Source organism: Macaca mulatta, chromosome 1 (assembly GCF_049350105.2).
Source record: "Macaca mulatta isolate MMU2019108-1 chromosome 1, T2T-MMU8v2.0, whole genome shotgun sequence".
In the NCBI taxonomy this organism is placed as follows: domain Eukaryota; kingdom Metazoa; phylum Chordata; class Mammalia; order Primates; family Cercopithecidae; genus Macaca; species Macaca mulatta.
The window spans coordinates 148,659,836-148,680,298 of record NC_133406.1 but is presented as its reverse complement, the minus strand read 5'-3'; the positions used below and the strand labels follow the sequence as shown (position 1 = coordinate 148,680,298).

General features: G+C 43.5%; 1 pseudogene; it reads left to right on the top strand.

Moving 5' to 3' along the window:
• The first annotated feature begins 4,003 nt into the window (after window positions 1–4,003).
• LOC106999482 (endoplasmin-like) lies at window positions 4,004–13,467 on the top strand (annotated as a pseudogene).
• Window positions 13,468–20,463: the final 6,996 nt, after the last annotated feature.

Sequence of the window (20,463 nt, the reverse complement as noted above, 5' to 3'; positions counted from 1 at the left end):
TCTCTAGGTACAAGCACTATTCTAGTATAGGGGATAGAGCAAAGAACGTAATCCAGCCCTTGTGACGCTAACATTCCAGTAAGAGGAGACAATCAAATGACACATGTGTTAGGTGAGAATTTGTGTTACAGAAAAAAATATATACAAATATATGTAAATTTCAAATATATATATATATATATATATATGAGGAATGGGGAGAAGGTGAATAGGGTGATGGATGGAATATTCCATTTTAAGTTGATCAGGAAAGGCTTCACTGAGAAGGTGACATTTTAGGGAAGTACTAAGGGAGCAAGTCCTGTGGTTAATCTGGGAGTAAAGCGCTCCTGGTAGAAAAAGGCCTTGAGGCAGCAGTCTGCCTCTGGGTGTTCTAGAACCAGTAAGCAAGCCAGGTCAGTGACAGCTGAGTGACAGAGAGGGGAGAGAAAAGATGATGGGGTGTAAGGTGTGTTGGGTGGGGGTCGGAGGAGGTACAGGGGAAGACTGGACCAGATCACGTAGAGCCTTACTATAGATTGTTGTAAGAAACCTGGCTTTTTTCTCTGAGCAGGAAGAGCCAAAGGATTTTGAGCAGATTAGCACATTGATCTGATTTACATGTAAATACCTACGACTGCTCTGTTGAAAACAGACTGCAGGACTGCATCATCAGGAAGACCAATGGGAGACTGCCTCAGTGGGACAGGAAGGTGGTTTAGGGTGCTAGTGGAGGAGGTGATTAGGAAGGAGTAGCATCTGTATATATTTCGAATGAGAAACCAACAGGATTTATGGACAGATCAATTGGGAAGTGTGGGAGAGAGACTTAAATGAAAGAGAAATAAAGATAAGTTAATAGGGCTGGGCACGGTGGCTCACACCTATAATCCTAGCTCTTGGGAGGCCAAGACGGGTGGATAGCTTGAGGCCAGGAGTTCAAAACCAGCCTGGCCAACATGGTAAAACCCCGTCTCTACTGAAAATACAAAAAATTAGCTGGAAGTGGTGGCAAGAGCCTGTAATTCCAGCTACTCGGGAGGCTGAGGCAGGAGAATCACTTGAACCCAGGAGGCAGAGGTTGCAGTGAGTCAAGATCACGTCACTGCATTCCAGCCTGGGCAAGAAGTGCGAAACTTTGTCTCAAAAAAAAAAAAAGAGTTAATAGATTTTAAATGCTTAGCATAGCACCTGGTAAACAGAAACCAGTGACTATTTTCCGCTGTTATTATTATTATTACTACTTCCTGTTATGAGAGTCATAGAAGGTAATGTATGGAACCTGTAAGTAGTACTTAACATAAGCTATTCTTATTAAATCCCAGAGAGAAGCCTTAACAGGAGTTTGTGTCCTCTCTGCAAGGCTGGGTGATGGGCAGCTGAAGAAGCATCGAGGCTCAAGATGAATGAAATAAGAACTTCAAGTTCAATTCTTATATCCTGTTTCAACCTGAGGTCCCTGCTAAGGCTGTTGGGTAAGATCGCTAAGTGCCCATACTCCTACCACTCTCTCCCTGTACTCATAACCTTCATTGCCTTCTTTTGAGCATTGTAGAGAATGTTTTCTCTCAGTTACCCTCTTCAGTATTGTTTTAAAAAACATTAGTGTTGTTTTTAGTAAAAAGGCATGCATATTCAATGCAGATAATTTATAAAACATTAAGAAAAAAGTAAAACTATTCAGAAATAATATCACTCTAGTATTTTTCTGAGATGGATACTTTTTAAATTAAAAATGAGATTATACTACACATACTGTTTTGAAGCCCTCTTTATTCATTTAAAAATACATTGTTTCTTAACAATAAATACTCTTCTATAACATCATTTTCGATAGTACATAATGGAGAACCCAATTATGTATTCCCTATTGTTCAATGTTTAGGCTATTTATAAGTTTTTGTCATTAGAAGCAGTCCTATTGTAGCAGGACAAGCCACAGACAAAACTCCTCAGACACCGAGTTAAAGAAGGAAGGGGTTTATTCAGCCTGGGGCATCGGCAAGACTTCTGTCTCAAGAGCCGAGCTCCCCGAGTGGGCAATTCCTGTCCCTCTTAAGGGCTCACAACTCTAAGGGGCTGTGTGTGAGAGGGTCATGATTGATTGAGCAAGCAGGAGGTACATCACTGGGGGCTGCATGCACCGGTAATGAGATCGGAACAAAACAAGATAGGGATTTTCACAGTGAATTTCTATACAATGTCTGTAATCTATAGATAACAGAACCAATTAGGACAGGGGTCGATCTTTAACTACCAGGCCCAGGGTGCGGCACCGGGCCATCTGCCTGTGGATTTCATTTCTGCCTTTTAGTTTTTACTTCTTCTTTCTTTGGAGGCAGAAATTGGGCATAAGACAATATGAGGGGTGGTCTCCTCCCTTACTTTCAATGAGTGTCATTACCTATATATTGTCAAGGAAAAAATTACAAAAAACTGAGTTTAAAGATCTAATTGGCTTTATTAGTGATTTGTGAATCAGGCAGCATTTCATGTGCAGAATAGAAAGGTGTTCTCCTGGGCATGACAGAACAGCTGGTTTTTATAAGGTAGCTTGAGCAGGAACAAAGAAACAGCAGAGTGCAAAAAGTGGATTGGTTAACATCAGGTTACTTTGGTTTACTTTCCTTATATGGCTAAAGTAGAGGGGGCTTCTTTATGCTGATTCAGTTTGTCTAGGCTTTTTTAGGTTTTGTTGTTGTTATTGTTACTGTTGATTGAGACAGAGCCTTGCTCTGTGGCCCAGGCTGGAGTGCAGCGGCAGTACCATGGCTCACTGCAACTTCTACCTCCTGGATTCAAACAATTCTCATGCCTCAGCCTCCCAAGTAGCTGGGACGACAGGCGTGCACCACCACACTAGGCTAATTTTTTGTCTTTTTAGTGAAGACGGGGTTTCGCTATGTTTGCTAACTCCTGGCCTCAAGTGATCCACCCACCTCAGCCTCCCAAAGTGCTGGGATTACAGGTGTGAGTGACTGTGCCCAGCCGACCAGGCCTTTTTGGATAGGTTGCTGTGATCTCTAGTTTTCTGAAAAACTGATCTGTTTCTAAGTACAGCTTGATTATGAAGCACCTGTCACAAGTGAGTCCATTCTGGTTTGGTCTGGTCTGTTCAGCTGACTGCAGGAACTGAGTCCAAACCAATGGCCTCCCATAAATTTTATTTAACAATATCTTTGCAGCCCTCTGATTAATTTCCCAGGAGAGATCTAGAAGTGCAGATGCTGAATCCAACAGCGTTCATAATGCTTTTTTTATTTTTAATTTTTTTCAGAGACAGGGTTTCACTCTGTCACTGAGGCTGGAGTGCCGTGGCATAATCATAGCTCACTGCAGCAGACTTGAACTCCTGAGCTCAAGTGATCCATCTGCCTCAACCTCCCAAGTAGCTGGGACTACAGGTTTGCCCCACCACACCTGGTTAATCACAATGCTTTTGATACATGTTACCACCAACCTGATACTGATCCATCTAAGCCACCCGTTTTTATGACTGAAGACTCCTTAGATTCCCTAGGCTTCCTCCCAGAGGAACGTGGTAGGACAGAACTTTAAACTACGAAGAACTTCAAGTTCAGTCCTTATATCCTATTTGAAAGTGAAATAACTTCACCTCTCTGTTTTTCAATGCCTTCATTTGTCAAATGAAGCTATAGTACTTTCCTCAATGCAATGAAAAAGCCCCTTGAAAAGATTATGAATTCCCAAAGCACATATTACTTAAATCAAAGAATCTTTAAAGACCAGGCCCTGTCCTTAAAATCATCCTTTATCCTAGAGAAGAGAGAATGGACCTCCTTTGTCTTCCAAGCCATTTTTTCCTGTTATATTGTAAGTCACATCTGGAAACTTACTGAATTGAGATCTGGGAACAAGGAACCAAAGAACTCAATAACTGATTGTCAGAAACAGCAACCTGTACTTGCTGCCTAGAGCAAGTGGGCATTCCAGCAGGGAGGCCATAGGATGCAGCAAAGGTGACTTCCTTCTCAGCAGGAAGAACTTGGCCTAGTATTGAATGATGGATGGGTTGAACTTTGAGATGGTAGCTGGACTGAGTCTGCTGACCCAGGGAGGATACGCCCTACTCTCACCCCAGGTAGGGGAAGTTGGTGTTGGGCTGCCTCCCAAAGGGGTGCTAGGAGACAGGACTGGTTGCAATAAAGGAGGAAAGCATGAGTTTTGGTGGTGTCAGTAACTGTGAAAAAGCCCCTTCCACAGATCTCACTTCCCAGCCACCCTTGGGCCTTAGGCCTGAGTGAGTCAATACCGTTAAGCATCCCACCCCACCTTTCTGCTTCTGGCTCTTGGAGCAGTCCCAGCAGAGAAAGCCAAATTTCCTCATCATGGTTCTTTCCCTTGTCCAGGTTAAAAGACTTTTGAGGGCTCGCTGAATAGCAGTACCTTCCCAATACACAGAGAATCACCCCAGGGCTTCTAGGCCACAAACTTCACAAACCCCTGAACAGATTATCCAAGGCATGGGAAGAAGACCAACGTCAGAACCCTCCAGGAAATTTCAGTGCTCTTAGTAGATACATTTGGATTCTTCTGGAAAACCCCCAAGCTCCCCCAAGGTAAATGGCTCTCCCAGCACCCCAAAGGAACCCACAGTTGCGTCTTTCATATGGAGGCCACAGAGGCATCCACTGCATGAGGTCACCTCACCCAAGGGGCGTGGCAAGGTGGCTCCTCTGACTGCACAGCCTCCATCCTTCCCTGAAAAGTGCCTGCCGTCCTCCCTCACATGTTCTCACATGGACCACGTTCTGCATGGCGCTCCTCAAAGCACAGCCAGTGGCCCTACGTGGGACCGAAGACCCATGGAAACCACAGAAACTGCAGAGATCCCAGGAGCCACAGCCACATGTGTCATCATGATCTCAGAGGTTCACCCCTCAGGCAGCCTGACTGGATGTCATAAAAATTAACTAAATAACTTAAATTGACTGTTGGGGTGTTTGCCCAGAGCAGGCACTGACATCCCTCAGGCTTCGCAGGGCAGCAGAGCTCATATGAGTCATTCTGCAATGGGTCCCAGTGGAATCAGTGGAAACAGGGAGGTGCAGGTCTGGCTGCCCTCCCGGGCTGAGTCAGAGCAGGCCTATCACTAGGAGGCAGGGCTGTGCCCCCAGACCCTGGGTGCCCTTTACCCTCAATCAGGGGCTCTCTCCCTTCAGGATATCACCCTCCTGCAGGAAAAGTCAGCGTGAAGCCTGCAGGAGTTCACAAATGTTAATTTCTACCACCACCACCTCCACTTCTGAGTAGATATCCTTTTCTTCCTTCTTTCCTCCTCCTTTTTTTTTTTTAAAAAAATAGAGATTGGGTCTTGCTCTGCTGCCCAGGCTGGAGTACAGTGGTGTGATCATAGCTCACTGCAGCCTTGAACTCCTGGCCTCAAGGGATCCTCCCATCTCAGCCTCCCGAGTAGCTAGGACTACAGGCATATGCCATCACTCCTGGTCTCTTCTTTTCCTTTTCCTTGCTTTCTCTTTTCCCACATCCAGTTCGGGAAGTGGGAGTTGGCAATACTCAATTACCCAATAGGCAGATAAGCATGCGCTTAAGGTCCAGGAAGGCAGGGATACCCTCAAAATTGTTTGAAAACTATCTCGTATTATATCCTATATATCATCACATACACAGATACATGCATTAGAAAAATCATACCTTTGTTTACCTTGTTAACACTTTCTTTGTGGCTTAGTGTAGTTTTTCTTTTGAATTAATGGGGGTCGTGAAAACCAACACCATTATCTTTTCATCTTTTCTGAGCTTACAGCTGCTCAACTCCTTGGGTAATGGTGGTGAGTTTTGAGAAGTTGTGCTTGGAATTAGTGAGGGAGGGAGACAAGCTTTCAAATGTAAACTCATGTCTAATACCTACACTAATACTGGGAAATGTTGGTAGATGTAAGTGGTTCCAGCTACTTTGAGAGGCAGTAGTATAATGTAAGGTCTAAAGACTTTGAGGTTACACAGGCTGGGTTCAAAACTCAGCCCTGACATTTACATACCTGGTGATCTCAGTGAGTTATTCAACCTCTCAGGGGGCCAGTTTTGTCATTCATAAAATAAGTGATCCTTCGGGCTGAATAAGCTAATATGAGTAAGCTACTTGATACATATAAGCATTCAGTAAGTGCTAGTTCTTATTTTCCAAGATAGGTTTTAAAAGCAACTCTGCCATTTTTATTATTAACGTTTACAACATGATAAGTTACGCTTTTTAAAAAACTTTTTCTTATAAATTAATTATTAATATCTCTACTTTTTAATATGGAAAGACCCTCTATTAAGGGCTGCTAAATAAGCCAACTATTAGATTAAGAACTTAAATCTCAATTCAGGTATCATTTGTTAATTTGTTCAGTTGATGAAATTATTCATCTCATCATAGAAGCCAATTAAATTAATGCATCTATTTTACCTATAATTTAAAAAGAAAAAAAAAGGTCTAGAAAGAGCAGAAACACTTTCCTTACCCAGGCTCTTATTATGATCAATTTCAGTTGACTTAGACCCAAAGGAGAAAAGGCTGGGAAGTGAAAGGGTACTGACCCAGGGTGAAAGAGGGGTGGGAAGCGGGGAGAAGGGCTTCCGTCTTGGAAAAGACCAAAACAAGAGCTTCCACGGAAGTAAAGATTCATGCAGGAAAGGCCTGGAAACCTGGCCATTAAGTGGAGGGCTCCCGTGGTCCTAATCCCCCGATGGTGACTGATAACCCCCATTGTGTTCAGGCCTAGTGCTTCCGGGCAGGAAACCCCAGCCTCTGTACCAGGGATAAGGCAGGCTGGGAGCAGGCCTGGTGAGGGCATCTCACTGCCACTTCCTTCTCTCAAGGAGGGTCGGAGTCAGGCTCCCTTTCCCAGGACCTCAGAGTTCTGAGAGGTCAGGGCTGGTGTGGGCTGCTGTGGAATCAGGCCTCTTCTGCATGGAGGTCAGCCCTTAAAGCCAGGCCTGGGGATGGCGGTGAAGTGGCCCTTGAGGGGAGGTGTATGAGGAGGTTGAGGGAGGAGGAGTGAGGGAGAAGAAGGTAAGAATTGAAGATTCATAAGATGGCTTATGTTAGGGTGACATAGTGATGAAAAGGGTCAGCACAGAAAGGGATTTGAGCGTTGGACTAGGAAAACTCTCTCTTTCCTGTATTGTAATTTTTTTTAACTTTATGTTTTGGCTAGTCATGTTTTTACTAGTTATATTGCGTCTTTTACTAAGTTGCAACTTCGTATCTTAATTTAATTAATTAATTAATTAATTATTATTTTTTTTTTGAGACCAAGTCTCTGTCACCCAGGCTGTAGTGCAGTGGCCTGAACTCAGCTCACAACAGCCTCCACCTCCCGGGTTTAAGCAATTCACCTGCCTCAGCCTTCCAAGTAGCTGGGATTATAGGCGTGCACCACCATGTCCAGCTAATTTTTGTGTTTTTAGTACAGATGGGGTTTTACCACGTTGGCCAGGCTGATCTCAAACTCCTGATCTCAGGTGATCCTCCTGCCTCGGCCTCCCCAAGTGCTGGGATTATAGGCATGAGCCACTGTGTCTAGACACATATCTTAATTTTAAACTGAAGATCAAAATTTGATTATCACCCCTTTTAAAAAACACAATATAAGGCCGGGTGCAGTGGCTCATGCCTGTAATCCCAGCACTTTGGGAGGTCAAGATGGGCAGATCACCTAAGGTCGGGAGTTCGAGACCAGCCTGACCAACATGGAGAAACCCTGTCTCCACTAAAAACACAAAATTACCTGGGCATGGTGGCGCATGCCTGTAATCCCAGCTACTCGGGAGGCTGAGGCAGGAGAATCACTTGATCCGGGAGGCGGAGGTTGAGGTGAGCCGAAATTGCACCATTGCACTCCAACCTGGGCAACAAGAGTGAAACTCTGTCTCAAGAAAAAAGAGAAAAATCACATCAGTGTTTTTTCTGATTAGAAAATGTATATATAGTTATTGTAGAAAATTTGAAAAGAAATTTAATCACAAACAAGAAAATTAAAACTACCTATACTCTTACCACATGGAAATAACTATGGTTAATGTATTAATGTATCTTCTTCCAGATATTTTTGTATGCATAAATGTATGTATGTTATTGGGAAAATACTCTATTTTTATTTTTTTTTTAATTTTTATTTTTGAGATAGAGTTTCGCTCTTGTTGCCCAGGCTGGAGTACAGTGGCGCAATCTCAGTTCACTGCAACATCCGCCTCCCGGGTTCAAGCAATTCTCCTGCCTCAGCCTCTAAGTAGCTAGGATTACAGGCATGCGTCACCATGCCTGGCTAATTTTGTATTTTTTCAGTAGAGACGTGGTTTCTCCATGTTGGTCAGTCTGGTCTCGAACTCCCAGCCTCAGGTGATCCGCATCTCGGCCTCCCAAAGTGCTGGGATTACAGGCGTGAGCCACTGTGCCTGGCAATACTCTGTTTTGTAACCTGCCTTTTCCCCTGGATAATATATCAAAAATGTGTTTTTATGTCCTGTGGTATTCTTATACAACTGGATTTTTAATGGCTAAGTATTCTGTCATATGTATTTTCATAATTTATTTAACCAACCCCTTTCACTGCATATTCAGGAATTACCATTTTTCCCCTCTTAAAAAGTAACAGTGGTAAACATAATAATTACCACTATTTTTTTTGAGACGGAGTCTCCCTCTGTCACCCAGGCTGGAGTGCAGTGGCATGATCTCAGTCCACTGCAACCTCTGCCTCCCAGGTTCAAGCAATTCTCCTGCCTCAGCCTCCTGAGTAGCTGGAATTACAGGTGTGCACCACCATGCCTGGCTAATTTTTTTTGTATTTTTAGTAGAGACGGGGTTTCACCATATTGGCCAGGCTGTTCTCGAACTCCTGACCTTGTGATCCGCCTGCCTCGGCCTCTTAAATACTGCTAAAACAAAGATGAGGCATTACTGTGACAATTATTCAAAAGGTTCTAAATTTAAGCAAAGCTCTGAGAAGTTTGAAAGGCCGTCTTAATGTAGCTCTCAGGTCTCCCTTCAGGCTTGCAGAACATGCAGCCACCTGACTCTGACCCAGGCCTCAGCACCATGGAGCATGATATCGTTTGTATGTTTATCTCCACCCAAATCTCATGTTGAATTGTAATTCCCAGTATTGGAGGTGGGGCCTGGTGGGAGGTGATTGGATCCTGGGAGTCGATTTCTTATGAATAGTTTAGCACCAGCCCCTTGGCGCTGTCCTTGAAATAGTGAGAGACTTCTCATGAGATCTGGCTGTTTAAAAGTGTGTGGCACCTCACTCTCTTGCTCCTGCTCTGGCCATGTGATGTGCCTGCCTCCTCTTCGCCTTCCTCCATGATTGCATCCTTCTAGAGACCTCCCCAGAAGCTGAGCAGATGCCAGCACCATGCTTCCTGTAAGGCATACAGAGTCGTGAGCCAGTTAAACCTCTTTTCTCTATAAGTTATCCAGTCTCAGGTGTTTTGTTGTTGTTGTTGTTTGTTTGTTTGCTTGTTTGTTTGAGATGGAGTCTCACTCTGTCACCAGGCTGGAGTGCAGTGGCACCATCTCGGCTCACTGCAACTTCTGACTCCCTGGTTCAAGCGATTCTCCTGCCTCAGCAGCCTCCTGAGTAGCTGGGACTACAGGCACGTGCCACCGTGCCTAGCTAATTTTTGTATTTTTAATAGAGATGGGGTTTCACCATGTTGGCCAGGATGATCTTGATCTCTTGACCTCATGATCTGCCCACCTCAGCCTCCCAAAGTGCCAGGATTACAGGCCTGAGCCACCATGCCCAGCCGGGTGTTTCTTTATAGCACTGCAAGAACAGCCTAATACAGAGCATCTATTCATTCAATTGGCTCATATTTTTTGAGCAGCTACTATTTCAGGAGCAGAGGCTACAACCTCCAGAGTAGTCATGGAGTTTGTATAGAGAGAGCTTAGGATCCCAGGATCCTGGAGTCAGATTGCTTGCTCTGGTCCCAAGAAGTTTACCATATGACTTTGGGCAAGCAACTTTACCACTCTGAGCCTCATTCTCTTCATCTGTGAAGTGAGCATAATGGTGTCTACCTCATGGATTGTTGTGGAAATTAAGTGAGATAATGCTTGCAATGCTTTCATAAAATGTCTGGTGCATCCTAAGTGCTCTACCTATTTTTATTAGCTTTAACACTGCCCTCCTGCTGTTATTATTGAAGTTTTGTTCATTGAAGCTCTAGAGCCATCTCTCAATAATGCTAAACCTCTTTATTGACAACACTTCAAATAATTCTACTCTTGTCTTGCCAGCAGCTTAATTGAGACAACTGTCTGACCTGTAATCACTTGAGGGGTACACACTGTCAAGGAAAAAGGAAACACTCAGTTAACAGATAAAAATACAGAGTTCAGCAGTCAGCCTTCCACACTACAGGAGATACTTGATTAGTCTTGAAACTTAGAGTCAATGAAACACAATTGCTTAAGTTTACTCTGGACAAAGAGATTTCCTCAGTGAAGGAAAATCACGTTCTCTCAAGATCTGTTGACATTTTGAAACTCTAAACCCTCCAGTTACTCTTCTACAAATCACATCTGCTGGGACCCTGATATGGTTTGGCTCTCTGTCCCCACCCAAATCTCATCTTGAATTGTACTCCCACATTTTTTTACAGGCTCATAGGCGGAAGGGTCTTGCCTTGTCTCAGATGAGACTTTCGACTGTGGACTTTTGGGTTAATGTTGAATTGGTTAAGACTTTGGGGGACTGTTGGGAAAGCATGATTGGTTTTGAAATGTGAGGTCATGAGATTTGGAGGGGCCAGGGGTGCAATGAGATGGTTTGGCTCTGTGTCCCCACCCAAATCTCATCTTGAATTGTACTCCCATAATTCCCATGTGTTGTTGGAGGGACATGGTGGGAGATAATTTTAATTATGGGGGCAGTTTCCTCCTTACTATTCTCCTGGTAGTGAATCAGTATCATGAGATCTGATGGTTTTATCAGGGGTTTCCACTTTGGCATCTTCCTCATTTTCTCTTGCCACTGCCCTGTAAGAAGTGCCTTTCACCTCCTGCCATGATTCTGAGGCCTCCTCAGCTATGTGGAACTGTAAGTCTAATAAAACCCCCTTTTCGGCCAGGCGCAGTGGCTCACCCCTGTAATCCCAGCACTTTGGGAGGCCGAGGCGGGCGGATCACAAGGTCAAGAGATCGAGACCATTCTGGCCAACATGGTGAAACCCCGTCTCTACTAAAAATACAAAAATTAGCTGGGCGTGGTGGTGGGTGCCTATAATCCTAACTACTCAGGAGGCTGAGGCAGGAGAATTGCTTGAACCTGGGAGGCAGAAGATGCAGTGAGCCGAGATCACACCACTGCACTCCAGCCTGGAGACAGAGTGAGACTCTGTCTCAAAAATGAACAAACAAACAGACAAAACTCTCTTTTTCTTCCCAGTCTCGGGTATGTCTTTACCAGCAGCGTGAAAACAGACTAATACTGACCCACACCCTCACTGCATCACTGATGCTGAGTAGGAATGGTGGGAGGAGCACGGAATGCCTCCTCCCAATCAGGGTATTTTCAGTCTCTTCTGTGGTCAGAAACTTCATGAGGATCCAGGATTTCAAAGCAAAGAGGCGCTGAGGCCAACATTGAAATGGTTGCTCCACCCTTTCTACCCCTCCTCCTACAAAATTCTGCAGCTTGATCTCCACATTTAGTTCTTACTCCTTAACAGGGATACAACACTACACTAACCTTTTTTGGCTATAACTTGTGTCATGTAAATGGCAAAATGCAGCCGAATACTGTGCTATCTGGAATGGAGATTTGCAAGGTGCTAATGGGGAAATTAAAATTACAGCCTGAGTTGGGCAGACTGTGCGGCTGGAGCAAGGCTGAAACTGTTGATGAGCACATGGAGGAAGAAGAAGTAGCAAAAGAAGACAAAGAAGAATCTGATGATGAAGCTGCAGTAGAGGAAGAAAAAGAAGAAAAGAAACCAAAGATTTAAAAAGTTGAAAAAACTGTCTAGGACTGGGAACTTATGAATGATATCACACCAATATGGCAGAGACCATCAAAAGAAGTAAAAAAAAAAAAAAAAAAAAAATAGAAGATGAATACAAAGCTTTTTACAAATCGTTTTCAAAGAAAAGTGATGACCCCATGGCTTATATTCACTTTACCGCTGAAGGGGAAGTTACCTTCAAGTCAGTTTTATTTGTACCCACATCTGCTCCACGTGGTCTATTTGACGAATATGGATCTAAAAAGAGTGATTACATTAAGCTCTATGTGCACTGTGTATTCATCACAGATAACTTCCGTGATATGATGTCTAAGTACCTTAATTTTGTCAAGGGTGTAGTGGACTCAGATGATCTCCCCTTGAATGTTTCTCTTGAGACTCTTCAACAACATAAACTGCTTAAGGTGATTAGGAAGAAGCTTGTTTGTAAAACTCTGGACATGATCAAGAAGATTGCTGATGAGAAATACAATGATACTTTTTGGAAAGAATTTGGTACCAACATCAAGCTTGGTGTGACTGAAGACCACTCGAATCAAACACGTCTTGCTAAACTTCTTATGTTCCAGTCTTCTCATCATCCAACTGACATTACTACCCTAGACCAGTATGTGGAAAGAATGAAGAGAAAACAAGACAAAATCTACTTCATGGCTGGGTCCAGCAGAAAAGAGGCTGAATCTTCTCTATGTTTAGCGACTTCTGAAAAAGGGCTATGAAGTTATTTACCTCACAGAACCTGTGGATGAATACTGCAGTCAGACCCTTCCCAAATTTGATGGGAAGAGGTTCCAGAATGTTGTCAAGGAAGGAGTGAAGTTTGATGAAAGTGAGAAAACTAAGGAGAGTTGTGAAACAGTTGAGAAAGAATTTGAGCCTCTGCTCAATTGGATGAAAGATAAAGCCCTTAAGGACAAAATTGAGAAGGCTGTGGTGTCTCAGCACCTGACAGAATCTCTGTGTGCTTTGGTGGCCAGTCAGTACGGACTGTCTGGCAACATGGACAGAATCATGAAAGCATAAGCATATCAAACGAGCAAGGACAGCTCTACAAATTACTATGCAAGTCAGAAGAAAACATTTGAAATTAATCCTAAACACCCGCTGATCAGAGACATGCTTCGATGAATTAAGGAAAGGTGAAGATGATAAAATAGTCTTGAATCTTGCTGTGGTTTTGTGTGAAACAGCAATGCTTCGGTCAGGATATCTTTTACCAGACACTAAAGCATATGGAGATAGAATAGAAAGAATGCTTCCCTAAGTTTGAACATTGACCCTGATGCAAAGTTGGAAGAAGAACCCAAAGAAGAACCTGAAGACACAATAGAAGACACAGAGCAAGATGAAGACAAAGAAATGGATGTAGGAACACATGAAGAAGAACAAGAAACAGCAAAGGAATCTATAGCTGAAAAAGATGAATTGTATATTATACTCTCACTGTTTGGATCCTTTGTGGAGAGGGAATGTGAAATTTAATTCATTTCTTTTGGGAGAGACTTGTTTTGGATGCCCCTAAAATGTGGGATTAGGGGTCACAGAAAGAAGTAGGTTTTTTAGTTGAATTTTTTTAACATTCCTCATGTATGCAAATTTGTACTATTTAACTGACCATTCTTGATGTAAAATCTTGTCATGTGTATAAAAATAAAAAAGATTCCCCCCCACCCGCCAAAAAGAAATACAGCGTGAAATCACAAGGGGCTTCAAGATAGTTTAAAATCCTCTCCACTATTTACCCTGAGTCTTTAAAAAAATGCTTCAGACTGTGGGAAAATGAAGGTGGCTCTCTGTAATTCCTGGATATGGCGATTGAGTAGGAAATGTGGCTTTGAGGGGACCAAATTTAGAAGTAATTGAAGAAGCAGCACCATCTAACTGGTGGAGGATCCAACTGGATTTTCTATTCCTTCATCCGTTGAGCTGGCTTGACACTTCCCTTCTTGGTTCTTTTGTTTGATTTTTTGTAAAATGAGAGTCATGCTACTAGATAATCTCCAAAGACCTGTACAAGAGTCTATGAAATATTTTTAGTTGTTGAAATATTTTTAGACTTTGCACAATTATTAAATGTATTGAGATACCTGATAAATATATTTATTAATAATATGGTATAGGCAAAGAGCATAGACAGATGATTCATAAGAAAAAATACACATAATTAATGAACATTTCCAAAGGCCACTTTTACTAATAATCACAATTTTCTACTTATCCCAACAATATATATTTTTAAAAAACAGTTCACATTAAAGAGTCACATGGAGAGTGTTGAGATAATCTTGTTTGCTTGGAAGGTCATGGAGATGCAGATAAACCTCTAAATCCAGCAGAGTCTAAGCAGGATGGGGACCTGATGTTTTGCAGCCTGCTCCACCCATTGACTTTTGTGATGGACTCAGTTAGTTTTGTCTGCCTGCTTTCTGGGTCCTTTTCTTCTACTGTCAGCACTCCCCAGGTAGCCATTCATCCCTGACTCTCAGGCTCTTTATTTTGTGGATGCTGGGCAACACCGCCCCCACCACCCCAGTCAACTACTGTAGAATTCAACCCTTGGACCTGCCCCCACCACCCTGGTCAACTTCTGTAGAATTCAATCCTTGGACTTTGGTCGGAACGATCAGGAAAGCGACATTCCTTTCTGCTAGTACTAATAGCTTTAAGAACGCATAGGCCCGGAGCTGCTGTGCTGCGATGAGAGGGCCTGATTGAGAAGAAAACCAATACAAGGAAAGCTGTAGGGATATAGAACAAACTAAAGTGTTTTTCCTACCCTCTACTCTCACACAGTCACTCAGTATTATACTTCAGACACCAGATGTGGGGGTGGTCTTCCCCCACACACCAAGCAATTCTGCAGATGATTCTCTGGTGGACACAAGCCAAGTGTCTTCAAATCAAATTCTATTCTATTCTCACACTGTCTTCCTGAAGATAGCAAGAGATCCCACAAGTTCAGGGCTCAGTCCCATAACACTGCCCCCACTTCAGATGCCAGTTGCAAGCGTAGGATGTGACCAGGGTTTCTGACCAACCAGCTATAAACTGGGGTTTTCCCAACCCCTTCCTTGGGTTCCGTTAATTTGCTAAGTGGCTCACAGAACTCAGGGAAACATTTTACTTACATTGAGCCATTTATTATTATAAAGGATACAGATGAACAGCCAGGTGAAGAGATGCACAGGGCAAGGAAAGTGGGAGAGAGCCTGGAGCTTTCATGTCTTCTCTGGGTGCCTTACCCTCCAAGTACCTCCAGGTGTTCAGCTATCTGCAAGTTCCCAGAACTCAGTCCTTTGGGGTTTATATGTACGCTTCATTACATATAATGATTCAATCGTGATTAAAGTATCAGTCACTGGTTTATCAACTCAACCTTCAGTCCCTCCCCACTCCCCAGAGGTTGGGAGGTGTGGGGTAGAAAGTTCCACCCCCCAATCACATGGCTGGTTTCTCTGGCAACCAGCCTCCATTCTGAGGCTACCTGGGAGCCCCAGGTACCAGCCATCTCATTAACTTACAAAAGACACTCATCATTCAGGAGATTCCAAGGATTTGGGGAGCTTTATGTCAGCAAACAGGACAATGAGCAAAAATATATTTCACAATATTACAAAAGCAAAGCCTAGAGGGTCAAGTCCTGATGACTTCATATGAGTTCTTGGATCCAGTCATGTCTGAAGATGGTCCTATCCATAGACGTTTTATGCCATTATTTTTGAAGTAATACAATATTCAGAGTATTAAAAGTCAAATAATATTACAGCATCTACAAACTGCAACAACAGAAGCCTCCTGCCTATTCCTTCCCACCTCTTTTATCTTCCTCTTTAGCGTTTTCTGCTCCTTTATATTGTGTTTATCTCCATATTTCTAACCAATAGGGCTATCGTGCTATTTCTCAGATCAATACTTCTCATATGTTCCCTCATGACTTTCTTTGTGGAAGAAGAGGATTTAGCGCTATTTTCTCACTACCTATCCCTCACCCAGCTTCATCCTTCCATAATAGATATTTTACAATTTTTTGTTAAATTACTATTTAGTTTTCATCTTGTTAGTCTCATCAGTGTCAGGTGATTACATTTTCTTCTATTACTGTTCTTCTTTCTGTAGGTAATAATTTCCTCCCTTTGTTCATTTTTTATTGACTGTCATGATTTCTTTCTGCACTCACAAAAGCCTTTTAAAACTCTGAATCAGCTTCCTTTTTTAAACATCTGATATTCTTGTTTTTTTCCTTAGAAAGGGTCTCACTCTGTCAGCCAGGCTGGAGTGCAGTGGTGCGATCATGGCTCATCGCAGCCTCTACCTCCCGGGCTTAAGAGATCAGCCTGCCAAGTAGCTGGTACTACTTGGCTAATTTTTGTATTTTTTGTAGAGACAGGGTCTTGCCATGTTGCCCAGGCTGGTCTCAAACTCCTGAGCTCAAGCAATCCTCCCACCAGGGCCACTCAAAGTGCTGGGATTACAGGCGTGAGCTACCATGCTTTGTCTGATATTCTTTCAGTTCCATTTTTTTTTTTCCTACAGACATTCTCTCCTGAAGCTTTTCATCTTTCTGCTTCAATCTGACTAGCTGACTTCTAGGCCTGCTGCAAGATTTCCTTAATTTTATCCTCCAACCCTTCTTGTGGTTGATGCTACTGTGTTCACCAAAACAGATCCTTCTTCCTGAGTACAAAGCTAGACTATGTCAGTTGTAGCTGATGGAATGTGAGCAGAAATGATTCTTGAAAGCTACATGTTAAAGGTGGCAGGGTCTTTGTCAGTGGAGCTCCTAACAACTTTGTGGTGTCCTACCCCACTCTACTGTCTTTTCCTACTGATTGGACTTAAATGAATGAGAAATAATTTGCTAGCTTTCTATTCTGCTCCTTTTTATAGCATCCAGTTCTTATTTCAATAATGTAACAACATTTGTTACCTCTTTGAGGACATTGAAGATTGTTGTGGGGTTTTTGTTGTTGTTGTTGTTTGTTTGTTTTGCTTCCTGCCTTGTGTCTGTTTCCTCTGAGTTCTTTTTGACACCTACCTGTTTTGATCACTCTTTCACGTTGAGTTTTTCCTCAAGTATATGAGTATCATCATTGACCTCTGACTATATTTGAGAGTGAGGTATTGAGAAGCTGATTAAAAGCTACGTGACCATGGGTGGGGTTTGTTGCCTGGTTAATCTTCATTACAGAGATAAAGTGGCTGGCTGGGTTTTTCCATTTGAGAATACCCAAATCTCAGTTATCATCAGGGCTTTTCTACTCCACTGGCCAGTCTTCTTAGAGAAGGATTCTTCAGTCTTCTGCCCAGGCTCTGTAGGCCTGACTGCTGGGTTCTTTGAGCTGATCAGGAAAACGGCTGAAGTCTCCCCATTCAGAAGGTGGAATTGCCTGTTTTTGGAAGACTTTTTCCACTGCTTTTCTGTTTTCAGTTGCCTCCCCTGGACCTCTTTGCTACGTCTGGTGTTTTGGGTCTGAAACCTCTCTGGTTAAAGTTTACTCCACAGTAAACCTTCGGTCCCTTGGCAGGGTTGGGGAGAGATGGGTACCTCTCAATGTTCCTGTTGCAGACCCATGTCTCCTTTTGTCCTTAGAGGCTTCTGCTTCCCCAATTCCTGAGCCTTTCCAGTGTTCTGTGGTGTGAATGGGCTTGCTTCTCCTTTGAATTCTCTTTTAAGAATGTTGGGGTGTACCACTCAGATGGCCCCCTTTTGATGGAGGTCTCATTTCCCAGCTGCTAGGAGTGTTGGCTGATGACATTCCTAGGAATTGACTATGGATGATGGGAACTGCCACACCCAAAGTTATCCCAGGGCCTGAACCCCTTGCCTCATTTTGGGACCACTCTGAAGGGCTTCCTATGAGGTCTTCTGTGACTGTGCTGTGACTCCATCTCAGTTCCACCTATCTCTGCTCAGTCCTGCTTCTTTCACTCCCCCACAGGTGTCGTACCCAAGACCTCTGCCCAGTAAACTTCCAGCATCAGATTTCCATCTCTGGGTCTGTTTCACTGGGAACCGAATCAAAGACACCTTTCAGTCTCTAGCTGTTTCATCTCATTTTAATATTCCAAAAATATATTGGTATTTCTCATCTGCTATTGTCTCCTCTCCTATAATGATTGACTTTACGAGTATATACCTGTTTTCCCTCTTCTGTTCTCATTTTATTGATATTTCTACAAGGTATCTGGCTTAAACATATGTGTTCAATCTGTTATTTTTTATTATTATTATTATTATTTTTTGAGACGGAGTCTTGCTCTGTTGCCCAGGCTGGAGTGCAGTGGCCGGATCTCAGCTCACTGCAAGCTCCGCCTCCCAGGCTTATGCCATTCTCCTGCCTCAGCCTCCCGAGTAGCTGCGACTACAGGCGCCCGCCACCTCGCCTGGTTAGTTTTTTGTATTTTTTTTTTTTAGTAGAGACGGGGTTTCAACGTGTTAGCCAGGATGATCTCGATCTCCTGACCTCGTGATCCGCCCATCTTGGCCTCCCAAAGTGCTGGGATTACAGGCGTGAGCCACCGCGCCCGGCCAATCTGTTATTTGACCAGAAGTTGGGAAACATATTAATAACACCATGGAACACATAATGAATCCTTCCAGCTTCATATAGGTCATGTGAAAATTACTAAAACTAACTCCCTTTTATGGACACTACTTGACATGGAGTATTAAAGAGTAAGAGACTGTAGAATAAATATGCCAGATCCAGACCACAAATGGAAAAGCTAGAGAGCAGCCCCCATACTTTCCTGGATCACCCCTTCCCCTTCCCCAAGCTATGTTCCCTCTCCTTCCTGGGGGTGGGGGGGCGCACACTGAATCCCCGCCAAGCTCTGAGCCTGCTCTTTTCCTCTCCAGGCCTTCGCAGATGCTGCTTTCACAGCTTGGAATGTCCTTTCTTCATTTCACCTGACCAAGTCCTTTTAATCTTCCAGAACCCAGCACAGAGCATCATTAACCCCTCACACTCAGCCCTGGGTCAGGTACCTCCCTTGTGCATTTAAAGTACCCCACACCTGCATTCATAACAACACTTAATATGCCAGAATTGTCACTGCCTGTGACTTTGACCTCCTTGAGCACAAGAACTGAACATTTTTCTTTTTAGAGCTAGTACTTCTCACAGTACTTGACAGATGTTTAAAAGTGGCTGTAGGGGCCGGGCGTGGTGGCTCATGCCTGTAATTCCAGCACTTTGGGAGGCCGAGGTGGGCGGATCATGAAGTCAGGAGATTGAGACCATCCTGGCTAACACGGTGAAACCCCGTCTCTATTAAAAATACAAAAAAATTAGCTGGGTGTCGTTGTGGGCGCCTGTAGTCCTAGCTACTTGGGAGGCTGAGGCAAGAGAATGGCGTGAACCTGGGAGGTGGAGCTTGCAGTGAGCCAAGATTGCACCACTGCACTCCAGCCTGGGGGACAGAGCAAGACTCCATCTCAAAAAAAAAAAAAAAAAAAAAGGTGGCCGTAGAACAAATGGAATAAATGGATCAATGAATAGACGGATGGATGCTTCAAACAGGCTCTCCTTGGAGAGGTTGCCATAGAAGAGCAAGGCCTCAGGTTTGGGGAAACAAGAGGAGTTCAAGTTAGGAATGAGTTTCTCCTGTCCAGCCCTCACCTAAACCTTGGTGAACGAGTTCCCAGAAATGGTAGAGCAAAGGAGGTGGTCCAGCCAGTTGTTACTGATCTGGATTGGCAGAAATGGAAGAAAAGATGCCAGAGTAACAATTGAGTATTGATCCAGAAAAGGCAGAGAAGGGAAGTCGTATGTAAAAATACCAGCTTGAAGCTGCAAAAAGCTACAAACGAGAACCTCCCTAAGAGCTTATCATACCAACAACAAGAAGCACTACTACTAACGCTCATATCTTAGAGACTTTATAAAATTCTGCACATGTTGTAACTCATTTTATCTTTACAACAGTCTTATGAGTTGGGTGCTTATTCATATTTTATAGATGAGGAAACTGAGGCACAGGAAACTTACCCAAGGCGATTTAGCTAGGAAGTGGTGGTGCCGGAGTCTGAATCCAGACAGTCTGATTTTGGCAACCATGCTCTTAACCATGACAAGAGAAAAGCTGCCTCCCCTCTCATTTCCTGATCTCACCAGTTCACCACTACCCCAAGTTGCTAGAAAAAAAATTCATCCTTTTTGATAGAACAATATTCCTGTCAAGGTAGGATTCCCAGCTGTATTTGGTCTCATAGCTCAGGTAGAACAAAAGTGAGGTGAGGAAGAGAGCTGGGAGGGAGAAAGGCCCAGTGTCTGGGATGGTCCTTATATTCCCTTCCCTTGACAAACACATTCCCGGAAAGAATCAGTGTAGAGGAAAAAGGGGGAGAACTGAAAAACTGCAGGACATGTCCAACTGACTGTCCCTCCCTGGAGAGTGGTCCCCTCCAGGACTGGTCGCAGGGACTCTGTGGCCTGCATTCCAAAGATGGGCTTTGGTTTTTGGACCCAGGAAGAA